The sequence below is a fragment of the Papio anubis genome, chromosome 6, assembly GCF_008728515.1.
Source record: "Papio anubis isolate 15944 chromosome 6, Panubis1.0, whole genome shotgun sequence".
In the NCBI taxonomy this organism is placed as follows: domain Eukaryota; kingdom Metazoa; phylum Chordata; class Mammalia; order Primates; family Cercopithecidae; genus Papio; species Papio anubis.
This window is the reverse complement of record NC_044981.1, coordinates 164,374,177-164,396,804: the sequence shown is the minus strand read 5'-3', so window position 1 is coordinate 164,396,804 and position 22,628 is coordinate 164,374,177. Positions and strand designations below refer to the sequence as shown.

At 36.3% G+C, this 22,628-nt stretch overlaps 1 protein-coding gene across 18 annotated transcripts in view; it reads right to left on the bottom strand.

The window, feature by feature from the left end:
- Positions 1-22,628, bottom strand: part of AFDN (afadin, adherens junction formation factor) — a 142,243-nt gene that overhangs the window by 114,104 nt on the left and 5,511 nt on the right. The window lies entirely within an intron of this gene.

The following is a 22,628-nucleotide window of genomic DNA, read 5'->3' as shown; positions in this document are numbered from 1 at the left end:
TTGCCAAGGTACTCCTGGAGGCAAGAGACAACTTGGCTCATTTCAACAAGTAGTTCAACTGTCCAATTAACTAAATCAGTATTGTCAAGGACATGAAAAACAATTTATCACAACTGTATTTATTTTAATGACAGTTTTAAAAAAGATTAATTTATGACTTCCATGTCACTTCAAATACTTAAGTAAACTAGAATACCTTGAAAATTGTGTCAACTAAACTTAATTTCAACATAAAATTATAGTTATCAAGGACATGAAGACAAATCTAAAGTCAAATTACACTTAATATCAATGAAGTTTGTTTTTCAGAACAATTTATCTTGTAATATTAACAAAACCTTTTGCTTATTTTCTTCTGAAAAAATTCAAGTTACACACTTAATTTATAAATTTAAGAAAATAGTAACTTAAAACACAGTGGTTTTGTTGTGTTTTTCTTTTTTTCCTGGAACTAAACAATCTAATTTAAAAGATTTTATTTCCTATGAGGAAAATAAGCAGGAAATCCAGGGCAATCCAAGAAAAGAAGAATTATAAATATGAAGGGTCAACCTACCAGATATTTAAAAAAACTATAAAAATCTCTATTTAAGACACCACCTTGACATAAAGGAAAGAAAAACTCTAGACTTCTAGGTGGGTCTCAAATCAATGTGGAAAAGACGAACTTCTTCATAAACATGTTGGGACAAACAAACATGGCAAAGAGAAAACTGGATCCATACATCACACTGTACATTAAGATAAATTTAAGATGGTAAAGGAATACAAAAAAGAAACAACACAAGTACAAGACAAAATGGATAAATTCCATGAAAACTTAGAAATAAGGAAAAGCTTCCTAATCATGACTTGAAATCCAAAATCAATTAAAGTAATGTTAATAAGTTTGACAATATAAAACTTTGATATCACAAAAAATTCAAAAAGCACACAATAGGTAAAGTGCCAAGACAAGTAACACACTGGGGGGAAAAAATTTCAACTTGTTTCACAGAAAGAAATATAATTTCTTTAATAGATAAAGAGTTTCTAAAATTTGTGAAGAAAGAACCAATAACCCAATAGAAAAACTGGCACCCAAAAAACCCTTCAGGCAGTATACAAAGTAGTGAATCTGCCCTTAAATATACAAAAAGATGAACAACCTCACCCACAATAAAACAGCTATAAAATAGACAATACTAATAGTAAAATGTCATTTTTCAACACCCAAATTGGCAAAAATCTGAAGGTTTGAAAAATAGTCTTTTTGTGGGGCTGAAGGGGAAAAAAGAAGTATATACCCAAGGTGCAGAATTTGGCAACATCTGGTAAAATTAGATACTCGTGTACATTTTGAAACAGCAATTCTTTTGTGGATATATACCAAAGATACACTAAAAAAAAAAAAAAAAAAAAAAAGCAAAAGGCTATTCACTGTGGCAATGTTTATAAAAGCAAATGTTTAAAAATGATTCAGCAGTGGGGAATTGGTTGAAAAAATTCTCATATATTCACTGAGTGGAATAAAACGGTGCCACTAAGAGTTACTGCAAAACTTTTGTACTGTGATATGGCATGATGCATAAGGTACATAGTTAAGTGAAAAAAGCACAACAGCATGTGTCATAAGCATCTATTATATGAAAAGACAGGAAACAAACACACAATCTGTACTTGGTTGTATCTTCAAAAAGAAGCCTTCCATGCATGGACAAACCAAAACATAATCAAGATGGAAGCAAAGCTTTTCTAAATGTACTTTATTATACAGTTTCAGCTCTGGAACCAGGTAACTAACAAAAAAAGACAATCACTGAAAACATAAAAGAAACTGGAATGAATAAGTCTTAACTCTCTATCAAGTTGGTCATACTAGCATACAGAAAAATAATTTTTTTCTGAGCTATTTCGGACAACAGCTTTTGACTTTAAATTGCCAGCAGAGTATTCTACTGACAAATATCTGCAAAGAATTTTGCAGAATTTTTAAAATCCCCATTCAGAAATCCTGTTGTTAGTAATAATATTGGCAATATGTAGTAATAATAACTATATGACACAATAAAGTCAACAAGTAGTTGTGTTTATACAGTGACAAGGTTTTCAATGTAAGAAAAAAGAGATATAAAATTAAATAAAGTAAAAGCCATACAAGGCCATTCTGAACTGGAAACATCAATAGAAATATACAGATTTTTCTCCCCACAAAATATAAATATTTTCTAGTTTTTCCCACTGAAAAGGCCCAGAAGCAAACAACAATCTGTAAAAACGAACATCTCTAGCACCTAGACTGTAGTCTCTTAAATACCACTAAAAGAAACTACAGCTACTTGGAGAAATGGCTTAATCCAGGTCTAGGTCAGAAAATGTACAAGATGAGTTTGGGACATCTTCTTATGCTGGAAAACAAGGAAGCTCTCAAAGACTCACTCATGTCAAAAGAACCCTCTAGCCAACCAAAAACTGCAGCTGGACAAATTTGGGACCATCTGAATACCAGCAGAAATGACTGCAAGTGACTGAAACATGGAATACATAAAAATCCACCAGTTCATTATACCAAAGAAAAATGAGAACACCAACAAAACAAAATCAATGTTAGCACTGAAGGTACCTAGAGCAACGAACTCCTTACTCTAGAAAATAAGCAATACAGGAGCTCAGAATCTATGTCTACACATATCTTTTAAAGAATTCCAGCCAATAAATGTAAACAGAAAAAACTGAATTAGAAAAACACCATTTTGTAGCCACTAACTGATTTAGACACAGATCTTTGCATGAAACAGTGATAAGGAACTTGACGGTAGAGGGGCTGTCACAATTTGACCTTCTAATGTGATTCAATATGAAATACACAGCATTGCTTATAAAGCCTTGTTCAACAGTTGGACCTGAATCCATTCAAGCCTTTAAAGCTAGAGAAACATGTCAAACCACCACTACCCTGAAAAAGATAAAGGCAAGTCTAGAATAGAGATGTTCTACAGAAGAAGTAGCCCAATATTTTCAAAGTGTATGGCATGAAATAAATGCTCTAGATTAAAAGAGATGTAGAAGTAAATATAATGTGCGGCCCTTGTTTGGATCCCAATTCAAATAAATTAACTGCAAAACCACATTCTTGAGAGATACAGGGAAATCTCAGTATGGACCAAATAACAGATAACAACAAAGAATTATGGTTAATTTTATTAATGAGATTATTGTATGATAGTTAAATTTTTTTAGATGCACACTGAAGTAGAGAAGAAATAATATGATGGGTTTTAGGATCTGCTTTACAAAATAGTGCACCTAAAAACAACAAAATTAAGAAAGACAAACTGAAAATTGTGAAGTCTAGGGAATGAGTTTCATTTGTGTTTGAAAATTTTCATGCTAAAAAATGTGTAATATGAAAATAATTCAGTTATAATTACAAACCATTAAGTGCAAAATAAAGCTATTTTTTAAAAAGCGCTCTACAAAAACTCAAGAACTTTGATTCTGTAAATGGATAATGAATTATTTAACATCAGAAGCCAAACATAGCTTCTTACACTGAACAAACAGCAAGAGAGTCACACAAAAAGAAAGTGAGGCAGAACCTTGGAAACAGCCAGACATTGGGTAAAATCCCAGTTAATTTTACTTTCACTGAATACCCACACGACTCTGCAAAACACTTGAGCTCTCTCAAGTTCCCTGTCTGCACAGTGGAGGGGCTACTATTTCACGGGGTTTGGTGGTTACCAAGTGATTCACGCTATATAAAGGAACCTACCACAAATAAGGCACTTGATGAATATTACTTCCTGTCTGCAAATTCTCAAGTGCCTACACTTACACAAGAACTAATTTAAAATGTGGGTGTGCACAGAGGCGAACACCACACACTGGGACCTATTGGAGGGTGGAGGGTGGAAGAAGATGAGAAAAAAATACCTAATGGATACTAGGCTTAATGCCTGGCTGATAAAATAATCAGTACAACAAATTCCTATGACATACATTTACTTATGTGACAAACCTGAACACCCTGCAGATGTACCCCTGAACCTAAAAGTTAAAAAAAGAAAGGTGTGTGTTTGTGTATATGTGTGAGTGTATAAAAAACCTATCTCTAGCAAAACTAAATACAAAAGCAAAAAATAACAGTATATATTAAAGATCTGTATGTATGATATGAAAAATGAAAACCATCAAACTTTGTAGAAAAAATACAATGGCACTATATACATTTAAAATTCTATTGTTGAAATTAGCTGGACATGGTGGCGGGTGCCTTTATATAACCCCAGTAGGAGGCTGGGGCAGGAGAATTGCTTGAACACAGGAGGCAGAAGAATCGCTTAAACGCAGGAGGCAGAGGTTGCAATGAGCTGAGATCAGCTCCAGCTGTGGGCGACAGAGCAAGACTTTGTCATCAAAAAAAAAAAAAAAAAAAATTATATTGTAGAAATACAATTTCTGAGAGTTGAAATCATTTCCAATGATAAAACTGATCTACCCAAATCAACCTATACATAAAATTATAAAATGTTTTGGTGTTTACAGAAAATAACCAAGTTCCTAAATTCAGCCTTAAAATTATAATACTGAAAGAAAACCCAAGAAAATGTTTTATAATCTTCATCTTGAATCTGCAACTAAGATTCTTCTTTAAGTATGTGAAATAATTAAGTTCTAAATTTGAATGATGAAGATAATGTACCATACAAATTATATACACCAACATTGGTGTATGAACATCATTTACTTGGATTTACAGTGAGTTTCACATCAAAGAAAACACTCAAACTATAGCAAGTGATTCAAAGAAACTTCCTACAATCAAAATGCTTCCACCTATCTTTTTATAGTACACTAAAAATTGAATTCACAGCACTCAACCTACTCCAATTAAGAAAAACCAAACTTAAAGCAACTTACCTAAACCCAAAATATCTTCAAAGTACCACATTAGGAAACAAACACAAGCACATTTTAAAACACAGGCAGTTTTTTCAAGCCTCCACTATCTTAAGACCTTTCACATTTCACACAAAACACATCCATGAAAGAGAAGGTTGGGGCAGAGGTGAAAAGAACAAATGAGAAACAGAATAATTCTGAGATAGAGTAATATGACTATTACTGCCTCATAACCAGAATTTTACAAACCAAAACAGTATGCTGTTCTGGTTCAAGTATCTGACATTCTCTCCCTGGTATCATGAGTGATCTTGAACGGCGTATTTGGTGCCAACCGGTACCTCCTGCCTACCCTTCCAGTTTCACTCTTTGCATTACCAAATGACTACAGCAGATTGGAATGTCACTTAGGACTAGGCATGAGAAAAACAAAAAGGTAAGCTGTGTAAATCAGCACAGGGACTTCTGAAAGGAGGTCAAGCTGTGTAGGAGGATTCTTATCAGTAGTAACTTACAAAAGGAACATAGAATCTCGATAGGAAAAGTGACACTGATGAAACTAGCTCACTGTTCAAGTAAGTTTTCTTAATTAATTCTCTTTGCAAAAGAGTATTATGGTGAAAAGAATCAATCAGTGAAGCAGATTCTCATTTAATGTTATGGAAACACTCTGTTCACTAGAATAATATTCTCAACTCTTGTTTTTGAGAATCTTCTATACTGTTAAATAAATATCCTAGGCTAACACATACACATACAGACTTCTAAAAAGTACATTCTGGAACAAATTCCCTAGGTAAGTAATGGAATACACAATAGTCATGAACTCAAAGACAGGGATACAGAATATGGCAAGAATATGGTAAGATGTATAAAGTTCCATGAAACAAAAACCTCAAAATCACTGATTCTGTTTTTATAACGTCACACTGTTTAAGATATCTCATATAAGGATACTCTTGAAGAAGATATTATCATTTCTAGCTATAATTGAACACAAAATAAGAAACAGCAACAAACAAGAATGCAGAATCAACCTAGAACATACAATACTAAACCTAAACATGTTGCTAGAAATCTCTTCTCCCCCACATATTACATTACATGATATAAAGATAAACATATAAAATCAAGGGAAAGGAAAAAGAACAAATAGTAATGATGACAATGCACTACAAATAACAAGAGTATAAATGCCTGCCTTATGCTAAACATTGTGCTAAGTACTTTTTATGCATTATCTACTCCAATTTTCACAACAACCGCATAAGGTAGGTGTTATTACTGTTCCTGTCTTACAGATAAAGAAATGGGGTCTAAGAAAGATCAAGTAAATTGACCATGTTCACAGAGCTAATACCAATGGGCCAGAATTCATACTCCGGCACTTGTGAAACAAGTCACACTTTCAGCCACTATGCAGCACTGCGTCTCATCCTGCTGTATAAAAATAAGGGTGGAACACACCCAGTTCCAGCAACATGGCAGACTAAACAATCAGTAATCATTGTACTATACAATAAAGAATACAAAATAAACTTTCTGTTTAATACACAGCTGAGTCTGTAAAAAAGAGAAATCCAATTAAAGGGAAGTAAAGGCTAGATAAACGTATGAAAAACATGCTCACTTACTGAAATCAGGGTAACAAATTGAAATTATTATTTCAAATACTTTAGAGTATATCAACAAATCTGAATATATTGAGGAGGGTGAAAACTGAAGTTTGGAATATAAATTGGTATAACCATTTCAATGATCAATTTCACAGGACCCAAAAAATCTGAATCTAAATACTCCACTTCTAGGTATTCATCCTAAAAATTTTACATCAGTACAGAAGAAAACATGGACAAGAGTGTTCATTAAATCCATATTTGTAACAGTGGAAAGGTATATACAATTTATCAATCTCTGGATAGGGATAGAGATAGAATACGATTTATTTAGACAACGGAATACTGCAAAGCCGTTAAAAAAACTGTATCTACTCATATGAAGTTTCACATCAGTAGTTTTCTTGCGGGAGGCAGAAAGGGAGAGAGAAAACCCTTTCGCTATGTCTATAACTCTTAATTCCTTAAATTTTCTGGATGCTATTTAACTAAAAGAAATGTAAATAATAGTAATATATCCTTTGCTGATGTGGGAATCAAATGAAATAAGAGACTGGTTGTAATGTCTGAATCGCTGCTAGGCATGGAACATGTTGTCAAAGAAATGTGACCACGACAGTTACGAACAAACTCAAGCCAAGGTATTCAAAAAGCTTGCCATTTAGGGAGGAGCTCTTGTTTCACCAAAGTGCTACTCTCACAATTTCACATCGGGTAAATCAAGAAAGACTTCTGGGATCCTTGAGCAAAGCCTAATTGTAGGGAAAGAACACTCCAAGCCCAGGGAACAGGTACTAAAACCCCAGGCAGAATCCTGGTTGGCATAACTGACAAATAGCAAGGAGACTCCTTGTGGCTAGAAGCAAAAAAACGGTATTAGGAGTAAGATTTGTAGGTCAAGGTACACTTTGAGTGATTAAAAAAAATTGGGGAGTCTGAATAGAAACATTATTTAACTTAAGGTTTAGAAGTATATGTCTGTGTAGGAAACAGTAAGGGGGCAAAGGCAGACAATGAAATAAATTAAATTAAGACTAAGAGGTTACTGGAACAGCCCAGGTGGTAGAAGAAGTTAGCCTGGATTAATTCAGTAGTAAGAAGCAAAGATGGTGAGAAGTGGTTAAATTATAAAAATATTTTGAAAGTAGAGCTGACAGAATCTGCTGTTAAGATTAGATATGATCATGGTCTGAGAGAAGAAAGGAATCCAGAAGAATGCCAGGCTGTGGACATGAGCAACTGGTAAAGTGAGCTGCTGTTCACTAAGACTTAGGAGACGGCTGAAGCAGAAGCAGGTAAGAGTACGGTGGTGGCAAATCAGAGTTCAGTTTTGGACAGGCTTACTCTGAGATGCCTAGAGTGCACCTAAGTAGAGCTGTCCAGTGAGGGACTGGTTATATAGGGCTGAAGTTCAGAACAAGGGCCACACTTAGAGATGTAAATTTGGAATACATTAGCACTTAAAACCACAAAAAAGAAGTATTTCACCTAGGGAATAAGTGGCGAAAAGAGGGTGTGCGGGGATCAGACCCTGAGGTCAGGGCAACAGGCCAGTCCGGAAGACCAAGTGAAGGAAGAATTTGATAAAAGATGGGATCAACTGCTGCTGCGTCAGAAGATGAAGTGACTGGATTTGGCAACATGCAAGTCTTTGATGACTTTGAGGAGAGTGGTTTTCGTGAAGTTAAGAGTGTACCCCCACTTAAGGTAAAAAAGCAAATGAAGAGGGTTCTAAAATTTAACTTTCATCTTTAAAATTAAACAACTTAAACTGATACAGTACAGACATACCTCACTATTTTTTTATTGTAGGGACGACAGGTTTGCATCAATCAAATAACTAAACTGGCAAAACAATAATACAATTATTGAATGTCTCAATACAGATTCAGTTGATGAATTAAACAATATTTGATTTCTACTAACTCAGAGTTTTAATTATGACTTTTCTAATAGATTAACTCCCCTGAAAATGCCATTTCCTAGACATCCTATACTCCTCCCCCAAATCACATACAAGGTTCTCTAAGATACACCAGAAAACAAAACACTTGTTTTTTTTTTTTAATATTTCTTTGTTCAATCTTCAATTATTTACTGTGATGTTTGTGGAAATAAACTGAAAAAAAGCCATATCATAAACATACATCACAACAAATAAAAAGTCAATAATAAGTAATCAGACAACCTTAACTATTTACAACTATCAGTAAGGTTAATTTCTACAAAGCTCATGGCTTATTTTTGAACTTTTAAAAGTTCATGCACTGGTTTTCAGGGAGTTTGGTTTATGTTCATTTATCCCAAAAAAAGAAAAAACATCCCATAGTTCATTTTGAGAATCTTCTCAATGTCACTGAAGTAAAATTATTTTAGTATTTTTGTAGTCATATTAAAAATTAGGGACTTAAAACATCTAAACTAGTCAACATTTAAAGACCTCATTAACAAACCTACATCCAAGGCTTCTTCCAATACCACGCAGCCCAGTGATAGAGAGTTTAACAGATTTGAACCTCATTTAAGGAAAAAAAGACCGCCCAAGCTCTGATAAACTGGTACCTACTAAATGTAAAAGAAATGGGGTCCTAGTTATCAGCTGTAACTCAAGTGACATGGTTTGGCTGTGTATCCCCACCCAAATCTCATCTCCAATTGCAATCCCCATATGTCAAGGGAGGGAAGTGACTGGATCATGGAAGCAGTTTCCCCCACGCTGTTCTTGTGACGGTGAGTGGAGATCTGATGGTTTTATAAGCATCTGGCATTTCCCCTGCTTGCACTCACTTCTCTCCTGCCACCTTGTGAAGAAGATGCCTGCTTCTCCTTTGCCTTCTGTCATGATTGTTAAGTTTCCTGAGGTCTCCCAGCCATGTGGAACTGTGAGTCAACTAAACTTCTTTCCTTTATAAAAATTACCCAGTCTTGGGTAGTTCTTTATACCAGTGTAAAAACAGACTAAGACACTAAGATATTTCAGGTTTTAAAAAATAAGTGCTCGCTTAGTCTTTTTAGTCAAATTTCAAGTCCCTTAAAAATAAGAAAACAAAGCCGTAAGAAATACCCAGTTAGGCCAGGCGTGGTGGCTTACGCCTGTAATCCCAGCACTTTGGGAGACCGAGGCAGACAGATCACTTGAGGTCAGGAGTTCGAAACCAGCCTGACCAACATGGTGAAACCCTGTCACTACTAAAAATACCATCTGCCTGTAACCCCAGCTACTAGGGAGACTGAAGCAGGAGAATCGCTTGAACCTCGGAGGTGGAGGTGCCAGTAAGCCGAGATCGCGCCACTGCATTCCAGCCTGCGCAACAAGAGCAAAACTCTGTCTCAAAAAAAAGAAAGAAAGAAAGGACAAGAAAAGAAATATTCATTTAATAGCAAAAACACCATAAAATTAGAAGACCAAAATGACTGAGTAGGAAAAACTATTTATAAACACAGTAAAACGTCAAAATGTTTATTTAGAAAGGATTTTCCACAAAAACTGATGAGAATAAAACAAATTTCTTGACAGGAAAACAGGCACTTCGCATAGAAAGAAAATAAAGATGGCAAGAAACATTCATGAAAGATGACCTGTTAAGTGCAGTGGCTCATGCCTGTAATCCCAGCATTTTGGGAGGCCGAGGCAGGCAGACTGAGCCCAAGAGTTCAAGACCAGTGTAGGCAACACAGTGAGACCACACCTTTATACAAATTTCTTAAAAATTAGCCGGGCATGGTGGCACATGCCCATAGCCCCAGCGACTCAGGAGGCTGAGACGTGAGAATCATTTGAGCCTGGGAGGTGGAGGCTACAGTGAGCTATGACCACGCCACCGCAGTCCAGCCTGAGTGACACAGTGAGACCCTGTCCTAAAAGAAAAGAAAAGAATGCTCAATCTCAACAATGAACAACGAATTATGAATTTTAAAACCAATGACACATTACTTTTTACCTGTCAGACTGAAAAGTTTAATTCATAATATGCAGTGTTAGGTAAAGGGTCATAGTCACAACAGTGGTAGCATAAACTGGAGGGCCCCCTACCTTTTGAATAACTTGGTAGTTTATAAACATTTTCAACGAGTACAGCCTTTGACTCATATTCCACTCATAGGAATCTATTTTATGGAAATACGCAAGTATAGGAACATATGTGCACAAAAATGTTCATAGCAGCATTACTGAAACAGTGTACTGTAGAAATAGTCAGTGTTCATTAATCGTTAAGAAAATGACTAGCACATGGATTATACAGCTACTAAAAAGATAGAATTATATTTATACATACTTTTATATAAATATGGGAGAATTTCTTTAATAAAGCATGTTGCAGAAAAGTATATATTCTATGATCCAATTTTTGTAAAATAAAATTCAAATACAGCTGTGCTAAATGGTGCATTCCTGTAATCCCAGCTATTTGGGAGGCAGGAGGATTGCCTGAGTCCAGGATTTAAGAGACCAGCCTGAGCAACACAGCAAGATCCCATCTCAAAACACACACACACACACACACACACACACACACACACACTTCATTTTTGAGTCCACAGAGCAAAACTGGGAAAGACACACTTAAAAACTCCTTACAGTGGCTATGTCTGGATAGCCAGAATTCAGAGGCAAAAGGGAGACCTTCAAATTTACCCTACAGACTCCATTCAAAAAACATGAACTAAATTTTACCCACATAAATCTTAATAAATACAAGCTCTCCATATCTCCTGCTATAAAACTTAAGTTTCCCTTTGAGTAAAACAGGTCAGTTACTGCCCACCTGAAAAAGCTTACATTAGTCTTCAACAGTAACTATCCCAAGAAGGTGTTTCTCCTTTAGTCAGATATTGAAATGGTAACACAAAAGGTTCTAATTATATGAGCAGATTATAGTACCAGGTGAAAAGTAGCAGCATATTCTCAGAATAAATCTATTATTTCTTACAATGTACTACCAAATCATGAATATCTGCAATGAGCTACTTATATTTAATAAATTTTTGCTGTAAGTTATCCAATTTCTAAAGAAATTCACACAAGCCCAGCAAGGGGCCACACTTTCAAAGCTTTAAATAAAAGGTTTCAAATTTACCGTGCTGAGTTTATGTATGACAGTTATGCCCTTACTGATCAACTTTCATTAATTTCTTAATGCATGCATTCTTCAATTATCCACTGGCACATCATGTCCTCCTCTGGAAGACCACACAGCCTGGTCTCTGCCCTCAAAGAGCTCAAGTTTAGTGCAATACCCTTTTAAGTACAAGTACTAATGCCCATTCGTCAATCTTAGGAATAAAACAACTCTCTTATACTTAGTGCTTAATTCAGTGAGGAATATTGTCACACCCTTGACTGTATGTAAGTAGATTTCCCCAGAGCAACTTTTTCTTCTCATATTGTAGGGTGAAGAGGTCAGGAATTGTTAAAGGGGCATTTTAGCAATCTGGAGTCCTCTAGGTGATGAAATCTTGGGGAAATTAATGTAACATTTGAGTAGAGAATGGACTAGAAGCAAAGAGACCAATCACGTTTACAATGGGGGGGGGTAATATTTTCACATAGGCTAATCTGAGAGAGAATACTGGAGCAATAAGTCAAATCCCAACTTTGTCAGCTACCAATAAGTCAGCTCCCCAAGTGCACTTGATTCCTACTGAATCTCCAGGATTCAATTTATTTTCCTCCCCTATCCTATGCCATTACTCATTGGCTATTATTGTATTTCCTCAGTTCCTCTCTTCCAAGACTGGCCACCAAAATCAAACACAGTTTTAGTTTTGTTTTCTATACCTTTTTTTACAGATAGTAGCAAACGACTAAAAGTTCATGTATTTTTATAAAACTTCACTGGAGATGCTAAAGACAACCACCAAGGCAGAGGACTTGAAAAACAGCAAAAGCCAGCATTTCCTGAGCAATAATCTCAATTGACTGCCAATCTAAAATTGGAAATCAATACTGGATTTTAGTATAGGCAAACCATAACCTAGATTACTTCACCTAGAAATATGTAGTCCAGATTCTGTGATGAAAGCAATATGTCAACATAGTGAGATGAAACCAAGTATGTGAAATAATACATCCTAGTAGAGGAAGGAAGACAGCACAGTAAATAGCAGTTACCATGAAATCAGGCCCTCCATCAACCCATCTTGCAGAGGATCCTGTGACCCAGGAATGCCAGCCAAATTTTTAAATATCTAAATAGGCATACACAGTTTGAAGTCAATAAATGCTAAGTATACTATGTCAGCTAGAGTCATTATCAGTGTGCCTCCCTGACCTCAGCCCTATGGCCCCATAGTTAATTACGGGGCATTTTTTCATTGAGAGAATGAGTAGAAGAACATCGAGAATCCAGCATTACAATACACACTGTCCTGAGAGATGAGCAAAATGGAATCAACTAAAGGAGATAAGGAAAGAATAGCTCCAGAAAGAGGCTAGTATCATTACCAAGAAAAAAAACGGGGTGGTAAATAAAGCCTTTTATGGTCCCACAGTGGGCAACTGGTTTTGGTAATCAGGAACTCAAGGCTATCAAGAAAAGTAGTTCTAGGAGTATTTTGGGGATAGAAGCAAGAAAGACAAGGGTTAGATGAGTCAGGAGCAGATAGGGGAAAGGGACAATTCTTGCAGGAAGTGGGAGTAGAAATGTTTGTTGAATGAATGTTGAGATAAAACATGAAGAGTTACAAAACTTTAGCAAAGTTTTTTTTAAATTAAAAAATAAAACCTGAGTACCTTTTAACAGAACAGAAAAGACCAAAGATGAGTGAATGGAAGGTAGGAAGAAAGGACAGAGAGGAAGAGAAGTAAGAAAGAAGGAATGAAAGGGCAGCTGCAAAGTCCCAGAGGAATGGGATCTCAAAAGAAAGGCACTGGTGAGAATTCAGAGGGCTCTTGAAGTAATAAAATAGATAACAATTATAAAAATGTTTCCAGTAGTAGAAAAAAAATTAGCAACATAAATGGAAACACTCTGATATATTACAGACATCACAGATGATCAAAGAATAGGAATCTTTACAGAATGCTAGGAAGGGGGGCATTTAAGAGGATACTGAAAAAACATTAAAGCAAAATCAGAGAGTAGAAATTAAATTAAATGCAATTTAACAAACTTTAAAGCAAGATCATGGAGGACAAAGTTTAGTAGGTGACACTTTCTAAACTTTCCTCTCTCTGACATCATTGTACGGTATATATATTTTTTTCCTGTATTAGACTTCTATGCCCATTCCCTTCCAGTATAGTTAGCCAGTTCCCCTTCCCCAGCCCACAGGATATTTTGTTCTAAGGCTTTCTGTCCTAGGTTCTTGTCTCTCTTCACACAACTTTTTCCTCGTAGTCTCCTCTATGCCTTGGCTAGCTGCTACCTACCACAATCACCCTGAATCCCCTGGCTCTCTTCCTCTTAACTGCCTATGTAGGATGACGTCTCTGGGAAATCCACAAGCACCTCAAATTTGGTATATCTCAAAGAGAACTTTTTATTTCCTCACTCAAATCTAATCTATCACTGACATTTTCTATTCCAGTTAATGACACCATCACCTACCCAAAGCAGCCAAGCAAAAAACTGGGGTTTCCCTGGACTGCTTTCCTTTCTCTCAGGCAATCTCCTCATCGGTCTCCAAATTCCAATTTACCTCCTTCAGTTTCATCTTCTCCTTCCCTGTTACTTTAGTTCAGGCCTTTACCTCATGGACACAAGCGCAGGAAGGCCTGAAGGTCCCGCCTTCAAGTGTGCCCTCCCTTCACTCCACAGACTCAGCTGCCACGGAGGTCCATCTGAACTGCAAACCTCCTCACGTTCTTTCAGCTTGAATGTTCTTAACTTCCCCCCCTTTACTCCACAGACTCAGCTGCCAGGGAGGTCCATTTGAACTGTCAACCTCCTCATGTTCTTTCGTGAATGTTCTTAACTTGGCTTACAAGGCCCATAAGAACTGACCATGGTTTACACCTTTGGTTTCATAACTGGCAACTGGCTCCTCAGCCCCAAACCAACTAGTATGTACACCCGCTTGTACACACAGACACACATATAGTATTCTTCTCAGTCACAACATGATGCTATGAAAACATATGGCCCCAAGATCTTAGTAGCTTACAACAGCAAAGCTGTATTTCTTTCTCATGGTAACATCATTCTGTGAGTAGCTGGAGCTCTGATCTAGTCATCTTCATTCTGGCACTACGGTTCAAGAATGAGCCCCAGCATGGGACACACTGATTCACAGATGACACAAAAAGGCACACAGAAGCATGAAACGGACTCCAATCTTCTGCTCAGAAACAGTATCTGTCACTGGCCGAAGAAAGTCACATGGTCAAACGTGATGTCAATAAGGGCAAAGGCCATACAATCCTCTTACAAGGAGGACAGTGAATAACTAGGAATAGTACAATCTGCAAGCCACAAAATGGGCCTGCGTATTCACACACGTCTGTACACAGATTCAACCAATTTGAATTATTTTTAAATAAGGTCTCAAGCCTTACCCCTTTGCCCAGCTATTTCCTACAAATTTTTCAGGATTCAGAATGAACATCACTTCCTAAAATGAACTCAGTTAAGCTTCCCTGACTAGACAAGTCCTGGAAAGGTCCACTGCCCATGAGCTACCTACCAGGTCTCCCCTCCTCACAGCACTGAACACACTGCTTGCCTGCTGTGCCTGTCTTCCACCACAATGAGATTCTGCCGCAGCTGCAGCGCTCCTCTTGCTCAGCATGGCACCACTGTGCTAGCACAGTGTGTACACACAGTAGGTACAAAGAGGATACATCTCTGCTGCAGGAATGCTGGTCCCCTTCCCCATAGAATATTCCTTCTCATCTAAAGACTCCAGTCTGTAAACATGTGCCTGATTCCCACCACCCAAACAGAGCATTTACCATACTACTGCCATTTTTCCCCAATTTATCTCTCATACTGAAATGGGAGCTTTTTGAGAAAAAGACCATGTGCCAATTAAGTGTCGCATGCTCAGCAAAACTCACATATAGTGGGTGACCACTCAGTGAGCGAATGTGCAAACGGAGACAGAAAGGAACACATGTACTGAGTGGGAGGGCTACGAGTCAACCTCAAGCCCCAGATCTCAGTGCCAGTTACCGCTCCCTCTTCTTAAGGCACAGCAAGCTCATTAGATAACCGTTCACTTCCTCCCTTGAGATCACAGATTACTTCATTCCTTCATCTCTGACAAAGTCTGACTCCTAACAGGCTCTCGACAAATACCAGTCTGAATAAGTACATTATCCTCAGATAAATCCCTACAATTGAAGAAAAATATTTAAATGTCCATAATTTTAACAGGGCTAAGCCATTATTGAAAAAAAAAAAAAAAAGCAACAGAATTTCCCAAGCTTCTCGGCCCATGAAACAGGCACATAACTATTTCCGAAACGTTAGCTGTTCATAGGCATCAGTTCATGAAAACAATAATTTCCATTACATTTAATGTAAAACCTGAAGTGTTTCTCAAATATCAAGCTGGTGATACCAATCACATGCATTTGTAATTACATACTAAAATAAAACGTCTAAAATGCCGTTACACTAATAAAATGTTAACATTACTGATTCATCAGAAGCTTCTGTTCAGAAGCTACACAAATTATAAACAGTTGGGTGCCACCTGGTTAAAAAAAAGTTTTTGAAGTTAAATTATATTTTATGCAAGAATATTGGCCTCAAGAATCTAAAAGCAAATGCTACATTAAACCGATACACATAAGGAAAATATAGTGGGTGAACAATTGAAGTTACCTGCATCTAAGCATCCTACAACACTAGCAGAATGAGTAGTTCTTCGTTTATTCTCATCACAGAATCAGACAGGCTAACATGTGGTTCTTAAAATCAAATATTCAGAGTGCCCATGATTCATGAAAGAAAAATATTCCTAACTTCCTACCTAGAAACTTCTTCCAGGGCTACACGCCAAGCTTCACTGTTTCTTTCAAGAAGAAAAAACAAAGGCTCATCACCAGAGAAGACAGGCTGTAGGATGTAAGAAGGTACAACAGGCCACTGTATCTAAGATCCTCCCCTTCTCACTTGAAATGCAAATATTTGTTCAATAGATGTTGAGTAACTGTTAGTAATAAAGAATAATCTCTTGAAGATTGTTAACATTCAAATGTTATCTGGGGAAAAATTGCTAGTTAATGTGTAAATAAAAGTCTGTGACACAAAATTTAACTGAGTGATGGCAGTAAGGAGAACCAGAGTCTCCAAGAGTCACAGAATAAACACATTTTGTTTATTGTTTAATTGTAAGCACAGACCAGGGAAGGGCTAGGGAAACATCCAGAGCAAAGTCTGGCAGGGCAGCACCAAGAGGAAGCCCAGTAAAAGGACAGGGACTAAGCCAGATGGCAAGATGGCGAGGGCAGGCACGAGGATCTCCACAAACGCAGCATCACAGCCAATGCTGTCAAAAAGGCATCTGAACCTTGGGTAGGTCTTGCCCTCCTTTCTTTCCTAAAGGCATAAGAAAGTAATCAGTGAAGCTATCAAGACTTCTTCACTGAACTCCTCACTCATATTCCAATTTCTGGTTGCTATACAAGATACAAGGTTTGTATATAGTTACAAAATAAAATACGGCATGTGTCACCTAGGCTACAAAACACAGAATCTACTATTAGAATGACAAAATTATAATAGGGCTTTAAAAAGTCTAGATGAAAATCAATACATCATGTATTTATGTGTGATATACATGTATATGCACGTAAGTACAAGATCCAAATAAAACAGAAAAGATGTTTTATCACATTACGCCTGTGGTTCTTCCTGAAAATTATGTTCTAAATTTTCTACTTAGATATTATCTTCCTATAAAACTTCCAAACACTGGTTTCATTGCAGTGATCTTAAATTTTTGGATTTTACAAACATAGTGGTTAAGAGAAGGTTCCAGAATCAGGGGATGTGGGTTCCAATCATTGTTCTGTGGCTTACTAGTTTTGCATACCCTTAAGCAAGTTATTTAATCTCCCTGTGCCTTGGATTCTTCATCCAGAAATGGGAACAGCAAAAGGACACACCTCACAGGACTGCTTGGAGAACATAAAAAGATAACATACACAAAGCATTTACACTAATGTCAGGAATGTATCACTTGTGTTCACTACATGTGATGTATTACAATTACTACCAGAATAACTTACGTGATTTTAAAAACTAGATTCCTGACGGATGCATGGTTAAGAAACACGATTCAGTACTAAAGATGCAAACAACTAATAAGCAGATACAGCTCAACATATATACAAACTTTTTTCCAAAATAAAATAAAATGTTTAAAAAAAAAAAAAAAAAAGGCCTGAAAAGCAACTCATTTCTTCAGATGGTAGAACACTGGGTAATTTGTTACCTTTATTTCTGTTTGTATTTTTCCAAATGCTCTAAAATAAGCATATTTGAATAATGGAAAGAAGCAAGTATTTTTTAACTGTATCTTACTACAGTGAAGCAAACATACTAGCTCACATGTTCAAGAATATACTTTAAAAATCAGCCATAAAATATCATAAATTTTTTTAACGTTTTTCCTGATTTACTAGTCTTAATTTCACTGTCCTTCATATTCTCAAAACTAACAATGTCATGAAGGTAATAAAATTTCTTATAAATTAATATCAGCAAGTTTGGCACAAAAGCCACATTAATTGTACTATGAACTCACTGAAGTCACCTTTGCCAATCTTAAATTAAAAACACATTTTTAAATATTTGAGGTCTTAAATATTAATGCAGTAAAAACACTGTCCATGGTACTCCTGGCAGACTTCTCCTGAATAAGCAAAAGCTTAGCTGATTTACAAAAGAATCATTACAAATTCATATATTCACCGACTAGGATTTTTCATCTGTATTAATTGTCCTGATAAACTAAAACAAAGTTTGCTAATAAGCATGATTTACTAAATGGTTAAAAATTGTGTACCATCATAATAAGCATGTTTCACCAAATGGTTAAAAATTGTGTACCATCATAATAGTTTAGTAATGTTATCTATAATAATTAAACTGGTGACTTGAAAACTCAAAATGCATTTGCACTCATCCATAAATTAACAACACAATATATTTTGTGCAAAACAAGGTGCCACTAAGTAGAAATAAAACTAATCTTAAGTGATGCTAATCTTAAATATAAATGCAGTACTCATTCTGTTTTTATCACACATTTTTTTAATATATCCACATATTATTTTGAAGTATTAAAAACCCATATGTGCACGATGGGTCTCAGAACATAGAATACTGTCTGTGTGTGTGTGTGTCTGTTTCTCACGAAATAAGCTAAGGGAAAATACAACTAAACATAGTAGGAAAAAACGCCCTTAGACAGCCGATGGTTGGCATAACTCAAGAGTTTGTATTTGGGGGATGGAGACTGAAAGGGCAGACAAGTGCCAGAAGGAAGGTCTAAGCCACATTAAACAACAGCATAACTCCACATTGTGCTGAATACATGAGACGCCACTGCTCCCTGCACTACGAGATCTATAAGTAGAACTTGAAAATGTCCCATAACTAGGTGTGGCTTAGGTCACATCCCAAGTGAACTCAAGTAATAAAAGCTGATGGTCATTACTCTAGCTAATAGCTTGTGGCCAGTATTCTCAAGTAACAAAAATGTAAATGTGTACATCTTAGCACTGATAACTAAAAATTAAAAGGAGGCATTTATAAATACAGAAAATATATAATGCGTAAAATAACTATGTTGAAATATATCCTTCCATAATAATGAGCTCTATGTTCACATTTTAAAATATTATACGTTTATATCATAGCCTTACTTGGAAAACACCATAACATCTACCTTAGAACACACATATTTTTTAAATCAGCCCTAAAACTCATCACTACACATTCTAGGGCAGCAGCTCATCAACTGCAGTCCATGAATCCCCAAGGTTCCCTGAGACCCTTTCAGGTCATCCGTGAGATCAAAACTATTTTCTTAATAATACTTGGACAGTACTAGCCTTTCTCATTTTGTTGGCATTTGCATGAATGGTCAAAGCAATGATGAGTATAGCTGATGGCACCTTAGCACCACATCAAGGCAGTAGCATCAAAATGCACTATATACAAAACGTATGTTTTACTGCTATGCGAACTTCTTTAAAAAGCCAGTTTCACTTAAGAATGTCTTTGATACAACAGAAAAAAATGATTGATTTCCTTGAAAATTGAGTACATGTTTGTTTGTTCAATTATGTGCCAAAATGGGCGTACATAAAGCCCTTCTACTTCTGCATACCACAGCTTGATGGCTGTCTCAAAAAAAAGTATTTCAGCAATTGAATCAGTCACTTCTTTCATGGAACACCATTTTTTCACTTGAAAGAACAACTGTGCTTATTTAGGCTTGGATATTTGACAGACATTTTGTCAAAAATGAATAAAGCAAGCTTATCTCTTCAAGTGCTACCTATGACAGGGATGTCAATAATAAAATTTGAGCTCTGAAATGAAAATTTTAAAAAAACTTGTATCCACTACTGAGAGTTTGAGAGCTTCCCCATATTTATAATTTTTCTGATGAGATCAGTGGTGATATTAACAAAAGTTAACATTTTGATATTCTTTAAGGAAATTTGTCAACATTTAGTAGATCTGCATAACTCAGTGAATCAATTTTTCCTAATAATCAACATGAGGGAAGAAAATCACACGTGAGTAAAAGAACCATTCAAAGTGCAAGGCAGACAAATTTTTTTTTTGAAACAGGGTCTCACTCTGTCACCCAGGCTGCAGTGCAGTGCAGTGGCTCCTTCACAGTTCACTGCAGCCTTGACCTCCTGGGCTCAAGCAATCGTCCTGTCTCAGCCTCCCAAAAAGCTGGGAACACAGGTCATGTGCCACCCTGCTTGTTAATTTTTTTTTTTTTAATTTTGGTAGAGATGGGATCGCACTGTGTTGCCCAGACTGGCCACAAACTTTTGGGCTCAAGGAATTCTCCTGCCTTGGCCTCCCAAAGTGCTGGGATTATAGGGATGTAATCCACTCCACTGTGGAGAGTATGAAAAGTATTTAAAAGAATCTCCCAAAGGAGGATAGCAGAAATGAAAATAAAGTAAGCTCAAATTAGAATCCTTGACACAACTGATTTTATTCCCAAAGTCTCTTAAAAATAATCATTCCACGGGTGGCAGGAGGGGTGTTTTCATGGCGCGATGCACCGTGACTTGTTATTCAAGATGTATGTCCACTGTTCCATCTATCATGTTTTATACCCTTCCAAAAAAAAAAAAAACGAAAACAACAACAACAACAAAAAATCATTCAAATTAATGGCATTCACAACAACCTGGATGGGACTGGAGACTATTATTCTAAGTGAAGTAACTGAAGAATGGCATACCAAATACCGTATGTTCTCACTCCTAAGCGCGAGCACTTATGAAAATACAAAGGTATAAGAATGACACGATGGACTTCGGGGAGTCGGGGGAAAGGGTGGGAAAGGGTTGAGAGATAAAAGACTACTAACTGGGTTCAGTGTATACTGCATGGGTGATGGGTGCACTAAAATCTCACAAATCACCACTAAAGAACTTACTCATGTAACCAGATACCACCTGTTCTCCAAAAACCTACAAAAATAAAAAAAATTTAAAAATAATTCCAAGTTTCTGCCAATGAAATTAATGTAAAAAGTGTAATGTAATGTAACCTAATAACTCATTTAAAAGTTCACGTAAAATCATATTATTGAAAAACAAATGTTCTTTGCAACCTATGTAAAATCATGGTATACTGCACGAGCATCTAGGAGTCTGCAGCACTCAGAAGTTTATTTGGATAACAATAACAATATTTAAAATAACATATTTGAAAGATATCTTCCCAATCTATGAATTTTATACTAAGCATGTTTATAAGAGGTTATGAAACTTAAAAAATACAATGTTTTTAAAATAGTGGATAGTGTCTGAGAGTGACCATATTGTCACTCCCATTTCATTTTCTCTACTTAACATACAGAACCAAAGCCAAAGAAGATGGGTGAAACTGGCAATCTCAAATCTCAGTACCAAAAGCTGGTAACAGTGAAAAAAATGACAGAATTTTTGGTGGTTCTCCTATAAAAAATCAGGAACTAGAATAATAAGTAGGCCACAATGGAAAGTACCACTATGAGCAAACAAGAATAAAGAGAAAGTAAATTCTTGGAAGAACCAAAAGTTTTAAGTTTGCAAAGAGCAGAAACTGCCTGATTTTCCTTTAATAGAACATGTATGAAATCAAGCAAGAGAACTTGCTAGGATTCTGAATAAAACAGCCCACTGCACCACTCAGCCAATAAAACACCCCCCAAACAACAGTAACAAATGAGCATTTTTTTCACGGATCATAATGTTGGGTCAATCTTTCTTCTGTTCTGAAAATCAAAAGTACGTTCAGGTGGAGTTTTAGGAGGCAAAACGCACAACTTCCTCATTTAGAAACAACCTAGCCTGCTGCTGTTACTATAGTCCGGTGGCAGAGCTAGACTAGAGCCAGCCTCAACTGCAATATGTACTTTTCAGCCTGCTTCTACCCTACCGAAGAGGAAGATGGTTTTCAAAACACACAAAAAAAGGTCTGAATATTCTGTGAAAATGGTCTTGTCCTGTCAGCCTAGGTCAATCGGGCACTAATAAACTTCAGGAGCATGCCTGTTGTCCTGGTATAATGATTAATAGTGCCCACTTGCACTCACAGGGTTCCATATGGCCAGTCTAACCAGAAAGGACTGACGCTTACAAGGTAAAGCAAGTTGTGTATATTCAGCCTAAAAACATAGCAAAATGTAAACATGTGCAACCAAGACTGACATTTCTTATTTTCTGTAAGCCACACCATTTTAACATTAAATTTCTTGTGGGCAAAAGCACAAAAATTTTGGCTCTTTTCCAGCCATAGTAAACTATTCTATTTCAGTTCCTCAAAAGTTTCACTCATGACATATACGAATAAATTTGTAAAGTATAAAAATTCAAATTATTCTTTACTTTTGGAAACATACTGGGAAAATACCTTCCTGCTTATATTTGAACCACCTCTCTATATGCTTATTCTCACTTTATTAAGCACATTCACTTTCTAAATTAAATTC